General features: G+C 41.4%; 1 protein-coding gene across 1 annotated transcript in view; it reads left to right on the top strand.

The window, feature by feature from the left end:
• Window positions 1-21,193, top strand: part of LOC117362907 (homocysteine S-methyltransferase 1-like) — a gene marked incomplete at its 5' end in the record, with an annotated part of 574,442 nt that overhangs the window by 46,032 nt on the left and 507,217 nt on the right. The window lies entirely within an intron of this gene.

Genomic DNA, 21,193 nt, shown 5'->3' with positions numbered 1-21,193 from the left:
ATTGAAGAGTGTGGGGGATAGTGGAGATCCTTGTGGTACGCCGCAGGGGTTTGACCAGGATTCTGATTTTTCTTTGTTTGATTTTACACTGTATGTTCTGAGTTTTAGGAATCCTTCGAACCAGGAGTATACTTTATCTGAGATGCCTATTGCATCTAGTATTTGTAGAAGGATGTTGTGGTCTACTAGGTCGAATGCCGCCGATAGGTCCAGTTGTATGAGTAGCATTTTTTTCCCTATACTAAGTTGTTGTCTGACGGTATCCATGAGGGAGCCTAGTAGTGTCTCTGTGCTGAAATTTGCTCTGAATCCTGATTGCATGGGGTGTAGTAGGTTGTGGTCCTCTATGTAATTGGTGAGGAGTTTGGCTACTAGGCCTTCTGTAATTTTGACATATAGCGGAATTGAGGCTATAGGTCTATAGTTGGAAGGGAGGTTTTGTGGTGCCTTTGGGTCTTTTTGGATTGGGGTGATGACAATTTCGCTGAGGTTGTCAGGGAATTTGCCCTCTGTGAGCGTGAATTGGATCCATTGTAGAGTTATGGTGCGGAACTTTATACTAGAGGTGGTAAGGAGATATGAGGGGCAATGGTTGAGGTCGCAGGAGGCATGGCTGTATTTTTTGTATAATTTGTTGAATTCTGGCCATTGAATGTTTGGGAATTGAGACCAAGTTCTGTCTGCTGCGATTGCCTCTTTTCCTGTAGGGTGGATTGTGATTGGATTTTGATTGGGTGGGTTGAGTATGAGTGTGGCTCTGGTGTTGGTGATTTTATTCTTGAAATGTTCTGCTAGAATGGTGGGTGATGGTGGTGGTGTGTTGGTGGTGGTAGTGTATAGTTTGGTGTCTGTTAGTTCTTTTAGTATTTGGAAAGTGTTTTTGGAGTCTTGTGTTTCTGTGCCTATGAGCTTGGTATAGTAACTTTTCCTCTTGTCTTTTAGTAGATTTTTGTATTGTTTGTTGATTTTTTTCCAGTCGGTTTTTGTTTGTTCTTGATTCTTTTTTCTCCATTTTCTTTCTAATCTTCTACACTGTCTTTTGAGTTGGAGTAATTCATTATCAAACCATTTGTCCGATTTCCTTCTGTTTCTGGTTTTGGTTTGTAGGGGTGCCAGATTATCAAGTATGTTGGTGGATACATTTTTCCAGCGGGAAATGAAATTTTTTGGGTCGCAGTCTTGGATGGTTTCGTCTACCTTTGACCAGAAAATGGTTGGGTCGATATGTTTGCGTGAGGTATATGTGGTTTTTTTTTGTTTGAGGTGTATGTTTGGTTTTGGTCCAGTTGATGTTGAAGTTAAAGATGTAGTGGTCTGACCATAGTGATGGGGACCATGTTCCGTTAGGAGTTTGGATTTCTTGATTGGATGGTTGGTGAGTCATGAATGCTGCAATGTCCAGTTGATGACCTTTTTCATGAGTGGTTTGTGGATTTAGGATCTGGAAGGATAATGCATTGAGGAAGGATAGACAGTTGTTTGCTGGTGTGGAGGTTGGGTCTTCTAGGTGTAGGTTTAGGTCTCCTAATATGAGGTTGTAGTCAGCTGTTAGTGAGTTTTGGTAGATGAAGTTTTCAAATTCGGGTTTCACTGTGGTCCAGTTTCCTGGTGTTATGTAGCAGAGCATGCAGTTTAGAGAGTTTTTTAGTGTTGTGTTTGTGAGTTGGCATGCTAGGAAATCCAGTTGTGGAGTGGATACTTTCTCGATTATGTTTAGAGTTATGGTGTTCTTGAATATTATTGCTAGACCTCCTCCTCTTTTTTTCTCTCTGCAGGTTACTGTTATTTTGTATCCCGGCGGGCATACTTCTTTTATTCTAGGGTCTGTGTCTGAGGTTAGCCAGGTTTCAGTGAGGAATAAGCAGTCAAGTTTTTCTGTTGTTATCCAGTTTTTTATGTTTTCTGTTTTGGGTCCTAGAGATCTGATGTTGACATAGGCACATGTAAGGGAGGTCGTGTTGTTCTGTGGAATGTGAGTTGTTTCCGGGTATATGAGTGTTGTGGTGGTTGTTTGAGGCTTTGTTTTCGGGGGTGTTGATCTTCTTCTCCGGATAACAGTGATGGGGTGTTGATTGTTGGTGTGGAGGTTTGGGTAACTTGGGGTGAGTATTCTTCTGTTGGGGATTTGGAAGTTGGTTGTGCTTGCGGTTGAGGTTGTGGTGGGAAGGTTGTTTGCTGTTGTATTCCAGCTAGAAATGAGGAGGATTATCAGGATGGTGGCTATTTTGTGTGTATTTCGGGAGGGCTTCATGTTTGATGTTTGGTTTGAAGTGTTCGGGTTGTTAGGTAGAGGGAGTGGTTCTCTCTTAGAGTCCTGGCTGGAGGGGGAGGAGCGGGGGATCTTTCGCTCCTTACCTTGTAGTGGAAGGCAGGTAAAACGCTGGGGTTTCGGGGGGCGGAGCAGGGCTCCCACGCGGCCCGAGGTCGGAAGAGATGTGCAGGCAGCTCCCTGTGGCAGAGGAGCTGCTTTTAGAGGAAGGCAGTCAGAACGCTGGGGTTTCGGGGGGCGGAGCAGGGCTCCCACGCGGCCCGAGGTCGGAAGAGATGTTCAGGCAGCTCCCGGTGGCAGAGGAGCTGCTTTTAGAGGAAGGCAGTCAGAACGCTGGGGTTTCGGGGGGCGGAGCAGGGCTCCCACGCGGCCCGAGGTCGGAAGAGATGTGCAGGCAGCTCCCGGTGGCAGAGGAGCTGCTTTTAGAGGAAGGCAGGCAAAACGCTGGGGTTTCGGGGGCGGAGCAGGGCTCCCACGCGGCCCGAGGTCGGAAGAGATGTTCAGGCAGCTCCCGGTGGCAGAGGAGCTGCTTTTAGAGGAAGGCAGGCAGAACGCTGGGGTTTCGGGGGCGGAGCAGGGCTCCCACGCGGCCCGAGGTCGGAAGAGATGTTCAGGCAGCTCCCGGTGGCAGAGGAGCTGCTTTTAGAGGAAGGCAGGCAAAACGCTGGGGTTTCGGGGGCGGAGCAGGGCTCCCACGCGGCCCGAGGTCGGAAGAGATGTTCAGGCAGCTCCCGGTGGCAGAGGAGCTGCTTTTAGAGGAAGGCAGTCAGAACGCTGGGGTTTCGGGGGGCGGAGCAGGGCTCCCACGCGGCCCGAGGTCGGAAGAGATGTGCAGTCAGCTCCCGGTGGCAGAGGAGCTGCTTTTAGAGGAAGGCAGTCAGAACGCTGGGGTTTCGGGGGGCGGAGCAGGGCTCCCACGCGGCCCGAGGTCGGAAGAGATGTGCAGGCAGCTCCCGGTGGCAGAGGAGCTGCTTTTAGAGGTATTCTTAGACTAGAGAAGCAATATACACAATTGAAAGCCCGATACCTTACAAATCCGTCTCGTCTGCTCCGTGAGGACATGCACTCAGCACAGGTGGCTTTGAATGCACTACTACACGAAAGGGTCAAGCGTTCGCTGTTTTATAGAAAATATAGGTTCTATCGTTATGGTAATAGAACCGGTAGGTTGTTAGCCACGCTGACTAAGAACTGGCAAGACGACCGCTATATACCCCGGGTAAAAACTGGGCCTCACTCTTACCATACTAAACCAACAGACATAGCTGAGGCGTTTTACCAGCACTTCTCTAAATTCTATGATAGCCATAATACATCTGTGGGCCCTGATGTACTAGATTATTTGGAAGACGCAGGCATGCCTAGATTCACAGACCTGCAGAGATCAGTGTTAAACAAACCCATCCAGGGCGTTGAGATACAAAAAGCAATCACACATCTCCGCTCATATACTGCCCCGGGACCCGACGGGTTTACCTCTGAATTTTATAAATTGATGTCTGTGCAGGTGTGTGACTCTCTCCTGGGATATTATGTCACGGCATTGGAGAAGGGCTGCTTTCCGACACACGCCAACACGGCTACCATATCTTTAATCCCTAAACCGGACAAACCTAAAGACGAAGTTGACTCTTACCGTCCAATATCCCTCCTTAATGTTGATATAAAAATATTGGCTCGCCTGCTGGCTAATAGATTAACTCCTCTCTTGCCGCATGTGATATCTCAGGCTCAGGCTGGATTCGTCCAGGGCCGCCACTCGGTAGTGAATGTTAGGAGGGTATTGTTGGCAATGTCCAGAGCCCAACTTGCATCTACCCCGGGCATACTGGTCAGTCTAGACGCTGCAAAGGCTTTCGACCAAGTGAATTGGTCCTATTTATTTAAGGTATTGGAATACATGGGCGTGGGGGGTTGGTTTGAGTCCTCTTTGCGGGTGTTATACACATCCCCAACAGCTTCTCTTTTAGTAAATGGTATTCTGACACGGCCGTTTGACATAGGTCGAGGCACTCGTCAGGGATGTCCATTATCCCCACTACTATTCATTCTCTACCTAGACCCTCTAATACGAACTATATTGAGGGATGATGTTGTGGTTGGGTTGATGGAGGGCTCCTCTCAGCTACGAGTGCTGGCATTTGCAGACGACCTCTTACTCACCTTAACTCAACCGTATAGTTCCCTACAGCGTGCTCTGGAAATCTTGGACGAATTCCACATATATTCTGGACTGACGTTGAACAAACAGAAATCTCTAGTACTCCCTCTACAACCGTCACTTTGCGACTCTTGGCCAGGCCCATTTCCTCTAGTATGGGCCCCAACATCTATTCGATACCTAGGTATCTACATACCGAGGAATTTGACTACACTCTACTCACTTAATGTTATGCCATTGCTCACCCGAACTACACAACGGTTGCAGGCCTGGAGATCCTATCCATTGACACTAATGGGCAGGATTGCCCTGTATAACATGATGATGATTCCACAGTGGCTCTATGTTCTACAAACTTTACCAATATTTTTGTTACACAAACATATCCGGCACCATCATCGTGCTCTATCTCGATTTTTATGGGGGGGCAAGAGATCCCGGATCACCTTACCCAAATTAACTCTACCTATCTCTCAAGGAGGTCTGGGTCTATTACACCTGGGGAGGTTTAATGAGGCTTGCTTGATGCGGCACTTAAATGATTGGTTCTGTGACACATCCTACTTTACGGCTACAGAAGTGGAATGTTTGGCGCTAGCCCCCTACCACTTCAGTTATATGTTACATGTTAAGTGCCTTCCTAAACGGGACAATAATTATGGTGAATTGTTTCTCCTTCCCCTACGTAGGCTCTGGAAGACTCTCTGTCGGCGCTTGGCCGTTAGATCAGATACAACCCCATATCTCCCGGTGGCTGGTAATGGGGATTTTCTCCCGGGTATGGATCTGGGTGCCCAGGCCTGGTGGAACGGGAGGGGCCTATTTTATTTGTTTCATGTATTACAATCTACCGGACAACTACAATCTTTCCAAACATTATGTGATTCTTCTGTAGCACTGCCTGCTGACTGGTTCAAATATAATCAATTACATCATTATGTTAGTACTTTGTCGGGCACCGCCTTGACTGGAACTGTCCAGGACAGATTGTCGGAAGCCCTTTGCCTAACTGCTCAGGAACCCATACCATTACGTTTCCACCACAGATTTCTACAGGAATTGGCTGGAGAATTGGACTATGCTTCCTTGGCCTCTAAATGGACTCAAGACTTGCAGATTACAATTTCGGCAGATGTGCTAAAACGGAGCTTTTCAAAGGGTATGAAACTACAGCTATCAGTGGCAGATAAAGAACGATATTACAAGTTCCTAGTCCGGGCATACTTTGCTCCTGTCCGGGCGTTCCGGGCGCATATAAGTCCTACTGATTGTTGCCCGAAGTGTGCGGCCCCGAGAGCTTCTCTAGGCCATATGTTTTGGCAATGTCCGGGCATACAGGCTTACTGGAAACTTGTCTGCCTGCAAATACAATCCATATGGAACTGCACTTGGCTGCCCACCACTACATACCTATTTACGTTAAAACTCTCCTTGACACCCATCCGTCCAGGTGCTGCGGTGTTCGCTCGAAAGGCCATCTTCATGGGACTTAAAACTATTCTCCAATGCTGGCTGTCTCCACACACGCCAACGGTTTCCCAGTGGCGCACGCAAATGATCCAGTTGGCAGGCTATGAACGATTATCCATTACAGACATGAACTCTAAAGCTGGTTTATTATACATACGCTGCTGGGTGCCCTTCTGCTCAACACTAACACCGATTGTCCGCAGTAGATTGTTAAACTGACCTAACTCTAATAAAGGCTGTTCCCATGGGAGGATGGGAGGGTGGGGGGGAATAAGGGGGGATAGGGGGTTGGGGGGAGGACTCATTGGGTTCTGTAGTGCTGATTAGGTAACTTGCTTGATGATCTGGCTGATCTTGTTACTGTTTTATGTATGAAAACCTAATAAAACTGTTTTAAATATAATCATGTATGGTTGAACAACAACAGAGAGTGTGAGAGCTGGGGTTGTTACAGCAGTGGGAGTGAGTGAGAAAGATGTTGGCAGAGCAGTTAACCAACATCAGTGGGTCTGAGAGCAAATGTTGGCACAGCAGTTAACCAACATCAGTGGGAGTGAGTGAGAAAGATGTTGGCAGAGCAGTTTACCAACATCAGTGGGTCTAAGAGCAAAGGTTGGCACAGCAGTTAACCAACATCAGTGGGTCTGAGAGCAAAGGTTGGCACAGCAGTTAACCAACAGCAGTGGGAGTGAGTGAGAAAGATGTTGGCAGAGCAGTTAACCAACATCAGTGGGTCTGAGAGCAAAGGTTGGCACAGCAGTTAACCAACATCAGTGGGTTGAGAGCAAAGGTTGGCACAGCAGTTAACCAACATCAGTGGGAGTGAGTGAGAAAGATGTTGGCAGAGCAGTTTACCAACATCAGTGGGTCTAAGAGCAAAGGTTGGCACAGCAGTTAACCAACATCAGTGGGTCTGAGAGCAAAGGTTGGCACAGCAGTTAACCAACATCAGTGGGAGTGAGTGAGAAAGATGTTGGCACAGCAGTTAACCAACATCAGTGGGAGTGAGAGCAAATGTTAGCAGAGCAGTTAACCAACATTAGTGGGAGTGAGTGAAAAATATGTTGGCAGAGCAGTTAACCAACATCAGTGGGTCTGAGAGCAAATGTTGGCAGAGCAATTAACCAACATCAGTGGGTCTGAGAGCAAAGGTTGGCACAGCAGTTAACCAACATCAGTGGAAGTGAGTGAGAAAGATGTTGGCAGAGCAATTAACCAACATCAGTGGGTCTGAGAGCAAATGTTGGCAGAGCAGTTAACCAACATCAGTGGGAGTGAGAGCAAATGATGGCAGAGCAGTTAATTGACATCAGTGGGAGTGAGAGCAAATATTGGCAGAGCAGTTAACCAACATCAGTGGGTCTGAGAGCAAAGGTTGGCAGAGCAGTTAACCAACATCAGTGGGAATGAGTGAGAAAGATGTTGGCAGAGCAGTTAACCAACATCAGTGGGTCTGAGAGCAAATGTTGGCAGAGCAGTTAACCATCATCAGTGGGTCTGAGAGCGAAGGTTGGCACAGCAGTTAACCAACATCAGTGGGAATGAGTGAGAAAGATGTTGGCAGTGCAGTTAACCAACATCAATGGGTCTGAGAGCAAATGATGGCATAGCAGTTAACCAACATCAGTGGGAGTGAGAGCAAATGTTGGCAGAGCAGTTAACCAACATCAGTGGGAGTGAGTGAGAAAGATGTTGGCAGAGCAGTTAACCAACATCAGTTAGCAGGCCTCTGGGCCACCAAAAACAAGGGGGGGAATAGGCATTTTCAAGTGTCTCATCTGTTCCTGCACCATGTGTGGTTGGGAAGACATTTCTACTTGGGGACTCTGCTTGTGGGTTCTGCAAAGGCCAACACCTGACTGCTACCATCACGTTTGCACCCTTGTTAACCCATTCTAGGTTCTGCAATGGCCAACACCTGACTGCCACCATCAGGTTTGCACCTCTATTATGTACAACATGCTGAATTCTAAAGCTATGTATTATTCTACATCTCATGTCTTCTGAGATAACACCTGACTGACATTCCTACTTGGGCACTTTCTGGGCCACCAAAAACAAGGGAGGAAATAGACATTTTAAAGTGTCTTCACTTTTCCTTAACACTGGCTATCCCTGAAGCCGCTCCAGCCAAGACACCATCTGACCTGCCCTACGTGAAGGAAAAAGCCTTTGAACACCACCCACAACACCTTAAAAAGGTCAAAGTGAGTGCAGTATGCTTGAGTGGGTTATCTTGGTCGGCATAAAAAGCCTTCACGCTTGGCACATGTCAGAGCAGTGGATTGTAGGATGGGTAGGCGCCAGGGGAGGGCTTCAGGGAAACTCCTGGGGGAGAGATCCTGAGCACAATATCTGTTCCTGCAACATGTGTGTTTGGGAAGACCGTATGGACATGTCAAAGCAAAGTTCATGTCACTGAGTGAACACAATTGTAGTAGAGCAACAGGAAAACCTGAAATTCAATAACAAACTCTAAAGTTCCAGATTATATGCTATACCAGTGAGATATTGAAAGAGAGGTCTTTGTCCATATGTTGGCAGCAGCGTTGTTAGTCTTTGAGCCACTCTCACATATGTGCTCTTACTGCTGGATGCTGCGCGGTTACCAGCCTGGAATCGAGCCAAGCAGCTGTTCTGTGTGATCTTGCTCACGCTGTATATGCTCAAGGAGTTTGAAGATGGTTGGATGATGGCATGTAACAGAGGATTGAAATGCATGGTGCCAACCTTCCACTGAATTATTGGTCCGAGGCAGTCCATCTTCAACACGGGAGCGCATATTCCACAGAGGAATAGGAATAGGTGGGACACGTCTCCCATTATGCCGCATTCTACCAATGTAATTGTCTTCCCAATAGTCATACCGGGGTCAGTTCATCTGGTCGACTCTCCTCCAAGGTCTCAAAACACTCAGCAACGTCTTCAACAGGAACAAAACTTAATGCTAACAGCATTTTGGTAAACGATCTTATTCTGTCATCATCTCTATAGTTGGCGGTCAATCCCTCATGTTGAATTTTGCGCCACAGTGATTGCCCCAGATGGAACAGGCAGCCAGAAACTGCAGCATTTGGAAATACTTTGCGGGCAGCTTGCAGGCTTGCTCTCTCGAAGTCCATCAAAATAGTCAATGGTGCCAACATGTTTCTGGTTCCTACCAGTTTCCTTAATACACGTTCATAGTCCTCCTCCCTTTTACTGTTCAACAACACATACACCATGGGAAGTGCACGATTGTCTACAAATGCATGGATGATAAACACTTGTACAAACAAATGGGGGGCAACTTTAAATGTTCCATCCACGAACCAATGTCCATATTGCTCCAACACCTCAAGATTTGCTTGTGTTGTGAAAATGAAAATGCGTCTTTCATCATTTTCGCCAGAATCCCACAACAGTAATTGTTCACCATGCGTGCTTTTTTGCAGCTGCTCAGGAATTTGGATCTCTCTTATTGACCTGGGATTACCCATTGCTAGATGGCCTGCATTTCTTTTTCGATTGATTGTTCTCTGCATGGAGGTGTATGCAGGCAATAATGTAGCTGCTTCTAAACTTGAACCCGCTGTTGTCCCCAGAATGATCTGTTGTGGCTTTTCAACTGTGGCCACAGCTCTTTCGCGTATCTCTCCCATCATTCTTTCAGCAGCAATTTTAGCTTTGTTGGGTGCATGCACATGCACCGTTATCTCGTCAGAAGATCCATCGACGTGCCTTTTTCTTCTTCTGACACAGTTACGGCGCACACACCTCCAGGAACCGTCTGCTATGACTCGGTCATGACGATAACAATAGCCCTCATGAACCCAGTGCTCTTTCCCACGCTGTGAAGTTATTACTTCCATGTCTATGGCAGTTCACTCCTGAAACCATACAATTGATATTATCCTATTTTGACTTCCAATTTATATACAATTCCCTATATCATGAGTGCACTACTCAAAAGAACAACATACCTGTAAGACTGGAAGTATATCGATGAAACCCTCAGGAACTGATTCCGGAACTTGGACCTGAGTAGATGGCAGGCTAACGGTTGAGCTCCCTCCCATGAGCAATTTTTATTTGAATTAATTAACAGATATTTCTTCTAATTTAACTCAAACAAGAGAAAATGTCTTCAAGTAAACAGAAGATACCAGAATCTCATTCTAAGTCAACAGGAAAAACAAAAAGACTAAAAGAAGATCTACAGTCCAGTGAGATACCTCTGCCTATGGATGCCTTGGATATAATTGAGGTACTGGAAGAAATGAGGAAGATAAATTTGAATATGATAGAAATGAAACAAGAAATGAACATTATGAACAGCAAATTTGATATATTAACTAATAAAATGGATAAGATAGAAAATAGAATAGAAAAAATTGAGCACATACAACAAAGTAATAAAGAAGATCATAATATCTTAATGGACTTAAATAAAAAAATGATTGATATGGAGAACAGATCTAGAAATCAAAATTTAAGAATACTTATATTAAAGGAAGGAGCTGAAGGGAAGGATATGATTGCCTTTTTGGAAGAAGTAATTCCAAAAATTCTACCACTTAAAATAAAAGTACCATTAGAAATAGAAAAAGCACATAGGATTGGAATGAGAAGAAGTCAAAATAATGATAAGCCAAGAATTGTGATTTTTAAGGTATTAAGATTCCAACATGTACTGGAAATTTTAAGAGCATCAAAAGAAGTTAAAGAAGTAAAATATAAAGATTCCAAAATTATCATTCTACAGGACTTTGCAAAAGAGACTGTTCAAATTAGGAAAAAGTTCTTACAATATAGACAACCTTTGAAGGATATGGGAGCTAAATATGGACTGTATTACCCTGCAGTAATGAGAGTTACTTACAAGGAGAAATTTTATCAATTTGATGACCCAGAGAAGCTTAAGAAATTTTTATCATCACAAGAAACACCTATGATTTAGAGTTTAATTTATTTATGGAAGTAAATATTTAGGAAATTGATAGGGGTTTGTTTTTTGTTTTTTTTTAGTTGTTTATACGAGAGTGAAAAGTTTGGATTTAAAGGAAATATAGGACATTTCTTTTCTTCATATACTTTAATGGATACCAAGATGGCTACTGTAATTGAGGGAATATCTGTATTGGAATGATTAGAATAGTTTAAAATTAAACTGATATGGATTCTAATACAGAATGGTGAAAGAAAATAAATATAAAGAATTTTGCTGGCATTCAAGTTTCCCTGACGCCAAAAGGATTCTAAAAAGTAAGGGGAGGAGTTTCAAATGAGGCCTTGAGAAGGTTCTAAGACTTTATCATCCAGGAAGTTTCCTAGTGCTAAAGAGGAGAGACATTGTGACATTATATGGGGTGAAACTAGAGATTGGCACTTGGAATAAACATCGGAACACTAGAGCAGTGCTCCGCCTCCTCCCTCCCCCCGAACCTTGTGCTCTGCTCCATTAAAAATTTACTGTCTTTTGAGTCGGTGAGCGGGCCAGGGAGGAGGGGGTGTTTCCATTTGTTGAACACGTCCCGATCCTGTCTTGGTCTGAGAGCTTTGGCGCCGCTGGAAAGGAGTGCACATTTTTGACATAACTAGATGGAAATTACCAATTAAATTAGTTGTGGAAGCTCTGATATAGTATTGTCTTACCGTGCAGGAGGAGAACAGGCTGCGTGCTTAACCCAGACATTTTTGGGTCCTTCATGTGATTGCCTGTGTGTAATTGACCCCGGAAGAACTTGTTGCAGTGCCTGGAGCGCGCTGCACTTTCAGACTTTTGGCACGGGTCCGGGTTGCTGAGTAGGTGAGGAGGGGCTCAAGTGGTGTATAATCAGCCTGTGATGCATTCTGGTATATTTGTTTGTACACGGGGCAGGGTGGATGCACGTGATTCTATGCCTGGTTTTAGCGATGTGGGTTGAGAATGCAGGAGTAATGAATGAATGTCAGCAACCCTTACAGATATGGAGGCAGCTGAAAGGACATGAAGAACAATGACTTTTAGTGAGAGCCCTTAAGGGTTTTTATGCTGCTTGCTGTGAAAATAATGCCATGATTTGTGCAGTTTCACTAGGTTTCAATATTGGTAAGAGAACTGGGAGACAGTTTCACCTGCACATGCCTAATGGGTTTCATGGGATTAAACTATGGGAAGAAAATGGACTAATATACCAATAATCCAGGACTAAAGAGTGGTTACTGATTTGATTTGAATCACACCTGAATAAGTTACTGTCATCTTGACTGTGTGGGTTTTAAGTGTGAGATTATCATCTATGAATATGCCTGGAACCCATGCTTTAATACCAAGATTTTGATTAATGAATATAATTTTCTTTGTTTAATGGGCTGCAGTGGCAAGAAAATGAGATGTCAAAAACAGAAACATTCTTTGTATCTAGAAGTAGAGTGTTTTTAGTGTTTCAATTAATAGATATATATCTGCCTGCTTCCTGAATTAATAGTGGGTACTGCTGTGAATAATCAGTGTTCACTGAAATTGGAGTTAAGCACTGATATTGATCCTGCGGGAGTCATGGTGGTACAGAATTTGGTGTGGACTGATATATATGACTAATAAAACTCTTGGGCCATATATTGGAGCACTTGCATGAAATGGCAAGCCCCCTATATTAGTTTGGGTTTTTGGTAAAAAGTACTGTGGTCTGAATCCTTATGTATTAGCAGGGGATATTGTTTAAAGAATTGAAATGTTTTGATTGATGGAGGGAAGAAGAAAAAGATATGAAAGGAAGAAAAGGGAAAAAAAAAAGAAAAATAAATTAATATGCTTTTGTCAATAGATTCTAAATATTTAACAAAATTATAAACAAACAAAAACAGAAAACAAGATTGTTTCTTATAATGTAATCCTATGTTTATTATTATGGTTTTTAGTTTAAAATGGTTTTATTACAGATAAAGATGTGGTAAATTTCTTAATATGTTTTGTCAATGGGTTCTAAATATTTAACAAAATTAAATATTAATGGAATGGAGTTAGGCAGAAGAATATGATATATGTTTGGGATGTATTAAAAGTATGAATGGTTTAATATGCATTTTTTAGAGGAAATAGTACTATATAATACTTATGGGGGAGGTGAGAGGGTTTGTTGGGCTGTTCCTATGACTTCAAGTTATCGCAAAATAAGTAAGGGTGGGATTTGGGAGAGGTTTGTGGGGTATTATGATTATATTATATAAAACAATAAGGGGGGAGAGGGATTTGATGCATAATAAATTAAGGGAAATGCTTGATACAAAGGAATATTATAGTTTGGAATATTTGTTAGAAAACGTATATGAAAGTGATGCATATATAAATGGAACTTAAAATACTTTCACTAAATGTTAATGGTTTAAACCACAGTTCTTCAACTGCCGGTCCGCAGGAAATTTTTGCCGGTCCGCACAGGGCCGGCAAGATTAACTTACTTCAACTTCCTGCCGGTCCGCGCAGGGCCGGCAAGATCAACATGTGAAGCGTGCGCTGGGCCGGAGAGATCTTGGGGAGCCTCCGACAGTGGCTTTCTCCCCTCTCTGCAGCTCTCCTTTACTTCCCAGCACAGCGATTCATGAAGGCAGCCTCGGGGCTTTTGCTGAGTCGCGGCTGCCTCTGATGATGCAACTTCCTCTTTCCTCAGAGGTGGCGCGACCCAACAAAAGACCCGAGGCTGCCTTCGTGAATCGCTGCGCTGGGAAGTAAGAAGAGCTGCTGGGAGGGGAGAAAACCACTATCAGAGTCTGGGAAGCTGCTGGGCATGGGAAAAAAGGGACAGCTGCTACTGGAGAGGGAGAAGGAGAGATGCTGCTGGGAGGGGAGGAGGGAAATGAATCTGGGAAGCTGCTGGGCAAGGAAAAAAAGGGACAGCTGCTACTGGAGAGGGAGAAGGAGAGATGCTTCTGAGAGGGGAGGAGGGAAAGGAATCTGGGAAGCTGCTGGGCAAGGAAAAAAAGGGACAGCTGCTACTGGAGAGGGAGAAGGAGAGATGCTGCTGGGAGGGGAGGGAAGACAATTACTGCTGGACAGGAGGAGGGAAGGGAGAAGGAAAAAAGGAAGGAAACAGCTGGCAGAGAGATTAGAGGAGGGGAAGGGAAGACATAGGCATGAGAAAGTAGAGAGATTGATGATAGGAAGGGGTCAGCAGAAAAATAAGCAGAGAGGAACAACGATGATAGATCTGGTGTAGGAGAGATAAAAATGAAGAGAGCAGTGAAGCTGGAATGAATCATGTAAAAAGGAGAGAGGGGGCACAAGCTGGATGGAAAGGGGAGAGGGGCATAGAAAGAAGACAGATACCATATGGAAGGGGGAGAGGACAGACAGTGGATGGAAGGGGCAGATGCTGGATTGAAGAGACAGAGAGGGCAGAAGATGGAAGGAAGAGAGTGAAAAGAAGATTGAAAGCAGAAACCAGAGACGACAAAAGGTAGAAAAAAATAATTTTATTTCTATTTTGTTATTAGAATATATCAGATTTGAAATATATATCCTGCTAGAGCTGGTGTTAGACATAACTGGGGAGTGCAAAGCCCAGGCAGTGCCTCTTTAGCTTCCAGCTGGCTTAGGGCACTCTCTTACCAGGGGGCAGTTGCCCTAGTTGCACTCCCCTAAAACTATTCCTGTCATGTGTGACTGCAGTATTCTGTTAGCATGATATTTCTGTGTAGTATTCTGTAATAATTTGGCTTGTTCAGTTTTCTTGATAGTAGAGAGGATATATGTGAAGGGGAGGGGAGACAGGGGTTTTGTTGATCCTGCTCTGAATTATTTGTATTTATAAAATGACAATTGTACAGAATATTGTTTCTTTTTATACTTTAATAAAATACATTCAATATAAAATCATAACTGAGGCTTGTGTGGATGGGATCAGATGATTTGTGGGGACCAACTCGCGGAGATGGGGCGGAAATGGGGTTTTTAAATTTTAGTCCTAGTAGTTTGCCGGTCCACAAAATAATTCTTTTTTTTCTGCCGGTCCACGGGTGTAAAAAGGTTGAAGAACACTGGTTTAAACCATCCAATTAAAAAGAAGAAAGCACTTTTATTTTTGAAAGATCAAAATATAGATATATGTTTCATTCAAGAGACTCATTTGTCAGCCTTAGAATCTCAAAAGCTAAAGGGAAGTTGGATTAAACATGTTTTTATGCTCCAGCTGATAAGAAAAAAGCAGGCGTTGCAATACTGGTAAATAAAAGATGTAATGCAAATTTTAAATTAATTGCTGCTGATCCTTTAGGGAGGTGGTTGCATGTAGATATAGTTCTGGGAAATACTTCCATGGCGCTTTTCAATCTATATGCACCTAATTTGAACCAAATTGAATTTTTAAATCTTTACAACAATTGTTGTTACCACTGGCTGCTTCGAATTTAGTAGTGGTTGGGGATTTCAATGCTGTTATTGATCCTATTATGGATAAAAAAAACCTAGTAGAGTTATGAAATCATTAGGCTTAGATAATTTGGTACAAAATTGTGATCTGAAAGATATATGGAGAATTTTTCATTTTAATGATCAGGAATTTTCCTTTTGTTCCCATGTGCATAAATCTTTTTCAAGAATAGATTATATATTTGTCTCAGACTCATTAGTTCAACAAGTAACACAAGCCTCCATAGATCCAATTATTTTGTCTGATCATGGGGGAGTGTGGATTAAAATTAAAATATGTGACCAAGAGGATAGTAGACCTGTATGGAGATTTGATAATACATTGCTGGTGGAACCAAATTTCATAGAGGAAATGCAAGGGAAAATGAATGAGTATTTTCATATTAATAATACGGAAGATGTCTCTATGGAAACGTTATGGGATGCTTTTAAGGCAACCATGAGAGGTCAAATTATTTCATTTTCGGCTTATATTAAAAAACAAATTAAAAAACAATTTTCTAATTTGGAACAAAAAATAAAGATATTAGAATCAAAATTAGTAGATAAATGGGAATATTCAACATTACAAGACCTCTTAAAAATGAAAGGAAAGTATAATGAGATCTCTTCCAAATGATTAGAAAAGATCTATTTTCTCAACAAGCATTGTATTAAGGAAATTCAAATAAGGCAGGAAGATTATTGGCAAATTATTTGAAAGCAAAAAAAAAAGGAAAACTAAGATAATTGCAATTAAAGATGATAAAGGGAATTCTTATTCTCAAATTGATTCTATTTTAAAACAATTTTTGAAGTTTTATAAAGATCTATATTCTTCTGAGCCTTATTTAGATAAAGAAAAGGAAGGAGTCGAATTTTTAAATTTAATTGAAGGACCGAAGGTTCCTGATCATATAAAAGAAAAGTTAGAAAAACCAATTTCGATAAATGAATTGCAGATAGCATTGAAGTCCCTTAGAGCTGGATCCGCTTCAGGTGGTGATGGTTTTACAGTTGAGTTTTATAAATCATTCCAAATTACCCTGTTGCCATATTTGCTAAATTTATTTCAGTCTCAACTAAATAAAGGTTATATTACAGGTACCATGGCAGAATCGTTAACCATAGTTTTGCCTAAGCCAAATAAAGATCCTACAGTGGTTTCAAACTACAGGCCTATTTCTTTAATTAATGTTGATGGAAAACTATTAGCTAAAATTTTGGCTATACGTTTGGCTAAAGCTCTCCCTTTTATTATTGGTTTGCACCAAACAGGATTCGTTGCTCAAAGGCATTCTTCTAACAACACTAGGCTTGCATGTCATAAGCTGAATTTGTCAAAAGCCTTAAATGATCCAGTTTTTTCTGTATCTCTTGATGCAGAGAAGACCTTTGATCGTGTTGAATGGACCTTTATGTACCAAACGTTGGCATGGTTTGGTATTGGCCCAGGATTTATACAAATGGTTCAAGCATTGTATAGTTCCCCTGTTGCTAAATTGTATATTAATAATAATTTTTCAGAAGGATTTAGGTTGCAACGGGGGGGGGGGGGGGGTTAGACAAGGTTGTCCCTTATCTCCTTTGCTTTTTGATATTGTTTTGGAACCCTTGTTATTAGCTATTCAGCAAGCGGAGGAGATTCAGGGTATTCCTCATAAGGATCGAGAATATAAGATCTCGGCTTATGCAGATGATATTTTGCTCTATTTAAGGAATCCTGAGACAACCATTCCATGTTTACTTAAAATGATTGAGAATTTTGGGAAATTTTCGGGCTATAAGATAAATTGGTCTAAATCTGAAATTCTTTCACTCAATGTACACTGTACAAAAGGTTTGTTTGATTCATTTCCTTTTCTTTGGAAGGAAGATGGAATAAAATATTTAGGCATATGGATTAAAAATACAGTGGATGAAACAATGAAAATAAATGAAAAATCGTTGCTGCAGAAGGTTACGGAAATGTGTGAGCAATGGAATCCTTTACACCTTTCTTGGTGGGGGAGAATCCAAACTATTAAGATGATGATCTTGCCTGTGGTTTGTTACCAGATGGGTATGTTACCGGTATATTTTCAAGGGTCCTTTTATAAAAAATTAAATAGCATTCTGTTAAAATTTATTTGGCTAGGTAAAACTCCTAGAGTGGCTTTGGTATCCTTACAAAGATCAATTTCAGAGGGAGGGGTAAATTTTCCAAATTTTTATAGGTATCATCAAGCCTATATTTTGCGCCATGATATGTATTGAATCCTCCCAGAACTCATAGGAAAACTCCCAGACTGGTTATGGATAGAATGGCAACTCATGTCTCCATTGCGTCTGTGCCATGTGCTCAGTATCAAAATGCCTAGCTACAGTAAGGACAACAGAATACTAGCCGATACATGGAAAACTTTACGGTATCTAAAATCTAACTCTCCCTCCTCTCTGACATTCTAGCTCTCTAACATTCTTCTTCCCTCCGATCTTCATCTAAACCTTTCCCTGGAGTTCCTTTCTCATTACAATCCCTGTAAACCGTGCCAAGCTCCACGACCATGGAGATGGCGCGGTATAAAAACCTAAGGTTTAGTTTAGTTTAGTTTATGTAAGCAATTTAACAATTTACAAATCTACAAGTCAATCTATATGGGTAAACTCCAAGATTCAAATTGGCGGAGAAAGGCTAGTCTGGAAGCATTGGATGATAGCAGGAATACGTATATTGGATGATGTTATTTCTAATGGTACTATGCTTGAATTTTCACAGTTGCAGCATAAGTTTGGACTTAATAAATCAGAAAATTTTAGATGGTTGCAACTGAAGCATGCCATTCAGGCGGGGTTCCCTGATTGGAAAAACCTTAATAATCATTATAGTTTCTTTGTTTTCAGACAGACTTCTTGGGTCACCAGGCTGCCCAGTGGTATAAAATATTAAGTGGATTTACTAAAAAGAAATTAAAAACTGGTTTAAGAGATATTTGGAGCATTGAGATTAAGCATGAAATTACTGCATCTCAATGGCCACGAATTTGGTCTTGGAGGATGAAATGTACGGTGTCTACATCTATGAGACAAACTTGGTTTTTTCTGTTACATAGAGCGTTATGGACCCCTGTTAGGTTGCAAAAATTAGATAGTTCTTTGTCTAATAGATGCTGGCATTGTCATCTAGAAGTAGGAACTTTAGATCATTTATTGTTTCATTGCCCATATATTATGAATTTTTGGAAATCAATTTGGGACCAAATTAATAATTTATTAGATAACCCAGTGGCATTATCTTATGATACTGTGATATTTGGTATGGAAATGAGAGCAAAAAGTCAGATTTCTGCTAACAACAACAAATTACTACTAATAATGACGGGTTGCCATTCAGCAAATTACATATAATTGGAAGAGATTAAATTATAACTTTATGCCATATCTATAAAATGGAAAGATTTATTGCTTTACAAAGGGGATACTTTAAGAAGTTTCAGGATGTGTGGAAACCATTAACAAAATATTGTAAGGATTAAGTAAAATTATTTCCCTTTTAATTATCAGTTCAGGATATATATTATATAATAATGGAAGATATGGATGGGAGGGATGGGAAAGGGGAAGGGATAAAAATTTATATAAATGTACCAATGATTGTTTATAAGTGATATATTTATTGTTACTGTGAATGAATATATTTTACACTTAATGTAATTTTGAAAATGAATAAAGAATATTAAAAAAAAAAAAAAAAAAGAAACCCTCAGGAACTGTAGTTGACCTTCGACCCTGAACCAGTACCTGCAAGAGTTATAACATGCATGTAAACTTCATGTTCGCCCCCCACCAATCTCCAGCACACAAAAAAAACCTGCAAGGGTAAAATAGGTGAGGTTAGGCCATACATATGTAGAGTTCAGCGCTATGGCACAACACATTATACCTGCAAGAGTGCAAACCCTGGCAGGAAAAGACTGAAGATGTCTGTCGTCTCTTGCTTGTCGTCTGTTGATTGTTGTCTCTTCCTTGTAGTCCATTTCAATAGTAGATTATATGAAGTTATTACATAGATATGAAATACAAATCCCTATACCTCTGTACTTACCTTGCATATTATACCTCCAAGATTGAACTGCTTGACAACACTCGGGTTTCAGCAAATTCATATCCCTCAGCACATCACTGCAAGACTAGAATTTATAACGTTAGCACATAGATATGACAAACAGGACCCACTATGTCTGTACTTATCTTTCCAATCATACCTCTAATAGTGGAATTCTGGCTTGACAACCATCATGGATTAAGAATGTCATTATACCTAAGCACAGACAGAAGGAAGGCAGAGAGGCCCCAAAAAAGGACCCACTACAATGGTATACAATCACCCTCACTACACACCCAAGGCAAAAAGTTTACACCAATGAGCCCCACCATCAAACTATTGATCCTATGCTATTGTTCTGATTTAGCAAAAACAAGAAATGAAGCTATGCATATACCTGTAGATGTGAATATCCTCTTATGTACGATACCTGCAAAAGAAAATGGTACCCAATGCCTTTATAAAACTATAAACCATGAGCATACTCAAATTTTTTTTTTACATCTTTATTCATTTTCAATGACACATCAAGTGTACAAGAATCAAAACATTAAAATGAAATACATCACTTGTCAATCTGTCTAAATTATCACATAATAGATATAAGTACCTCCCCACCCCACTTCCCCGCTCTTACTTTTCCCAATATGAATGAAAATAGTATAAAGACCCCCTTCCAATTATAAGACGGTATATATTTCAATAGAAAATAGTGTCTATTCATTACAGTAAGATGTTAATGGCTCCCAAATTTTATTAAAATTATTATAACTTCCCTTTTGTATTGCCACTGTTCTTTCCATTTTATAAATGTGACATAATGAATTCCACCAGAAACTATACTTGATTCTACTATGATCTTTCCAATTATTAGTTATATGTTGAATGGCGACTCCAGTCATGATCAATAAAGGTTTATTATTATGTGCTGATATTTGACTTTTTTTTTTCTCATGGACATACCAAATAATATTGTATCATTAGATAATGCAACACTCAAATTAAACATATTCAGATTTTAGTCTTGCTGGCATAAGAGTTTTTACCTCTTGCAAATATGTTTGTTTACATCTTTATTACTTTTCAATTCTATAACTGCATTCAATTATACATCCAATTAATATCAGACATCACATGATACATAATCTTAATACCATGCGGGACAACTAAGCGTAAGACGGGTGAGCGTTCGATGATAACCAACAAAAGTTTAATGTGAACAAGTTCACTCAGTTTTATTTTTATACCCTAGCTTTTCTTGTGATTGTGTAGCTCGCATCTTGTATAGCTTGCAAAGGGAGTGACATTAAAATATAAGGTCTGCATGTGCGTACGAACCGGAGCGACATTAAAAAATACGGTCCGCGTGCGAACCAAAAATATAAACATACCCAATATAAACGGTTCATAGTCAATTGCGCTCAGTTTTATTATTATACCCTCGCTTTTCTTGCGATTGTGTAGCACGCATCTTGTATCGCTGGCAAAGAGAGCGACATTAAAATATACGGTGCGCGTGTGCGTGAACCGAAAATATAAACATACCATTCGCGAAGACAAATTGAACACTCCTGTGTTCACTTGCGAGTCACTTTCTTGGTCCTGTTGGTTTTGGGTTTCACCACCGGATCTTCCACATCTACTGGCTCCATGGTGGTTGTGCTGGTAAACGTAAAAAAGACTCCAACAGGATAGGCTGAAAATTTGCTGACCTTGCCTGGTCAGGCTCTTTTAAACTTTGTTTTTCCCCTGCTTCAGATGAAGAACCACTAGTGTTTCCCAGTATTTGCTGTATCGTGAACATAGGTTTATATTTCAGTGGCACACTTTGGCTCCAGTAGG

Source organism: Geotrypetes seraphini, chromosome 6 (genome assembly GCF_902459505.1).
Source record: "Geotrypetes seraphini chromosome 6, aGeoSer1.1, whole genome shotgun sequence".
In the NCBI taxonomy this organism is placed as follows: Eukaryota; Metazoa; Chordata; class Amphibia; order Gymnophiona; family Dermophiidae; genus Geotrypetes; species Geotrypetes seraphini.
Note: the sequence above shows the minus strand (reverse complement) of the source record. Positions and strands in the feature narration are given on the sequence as shown.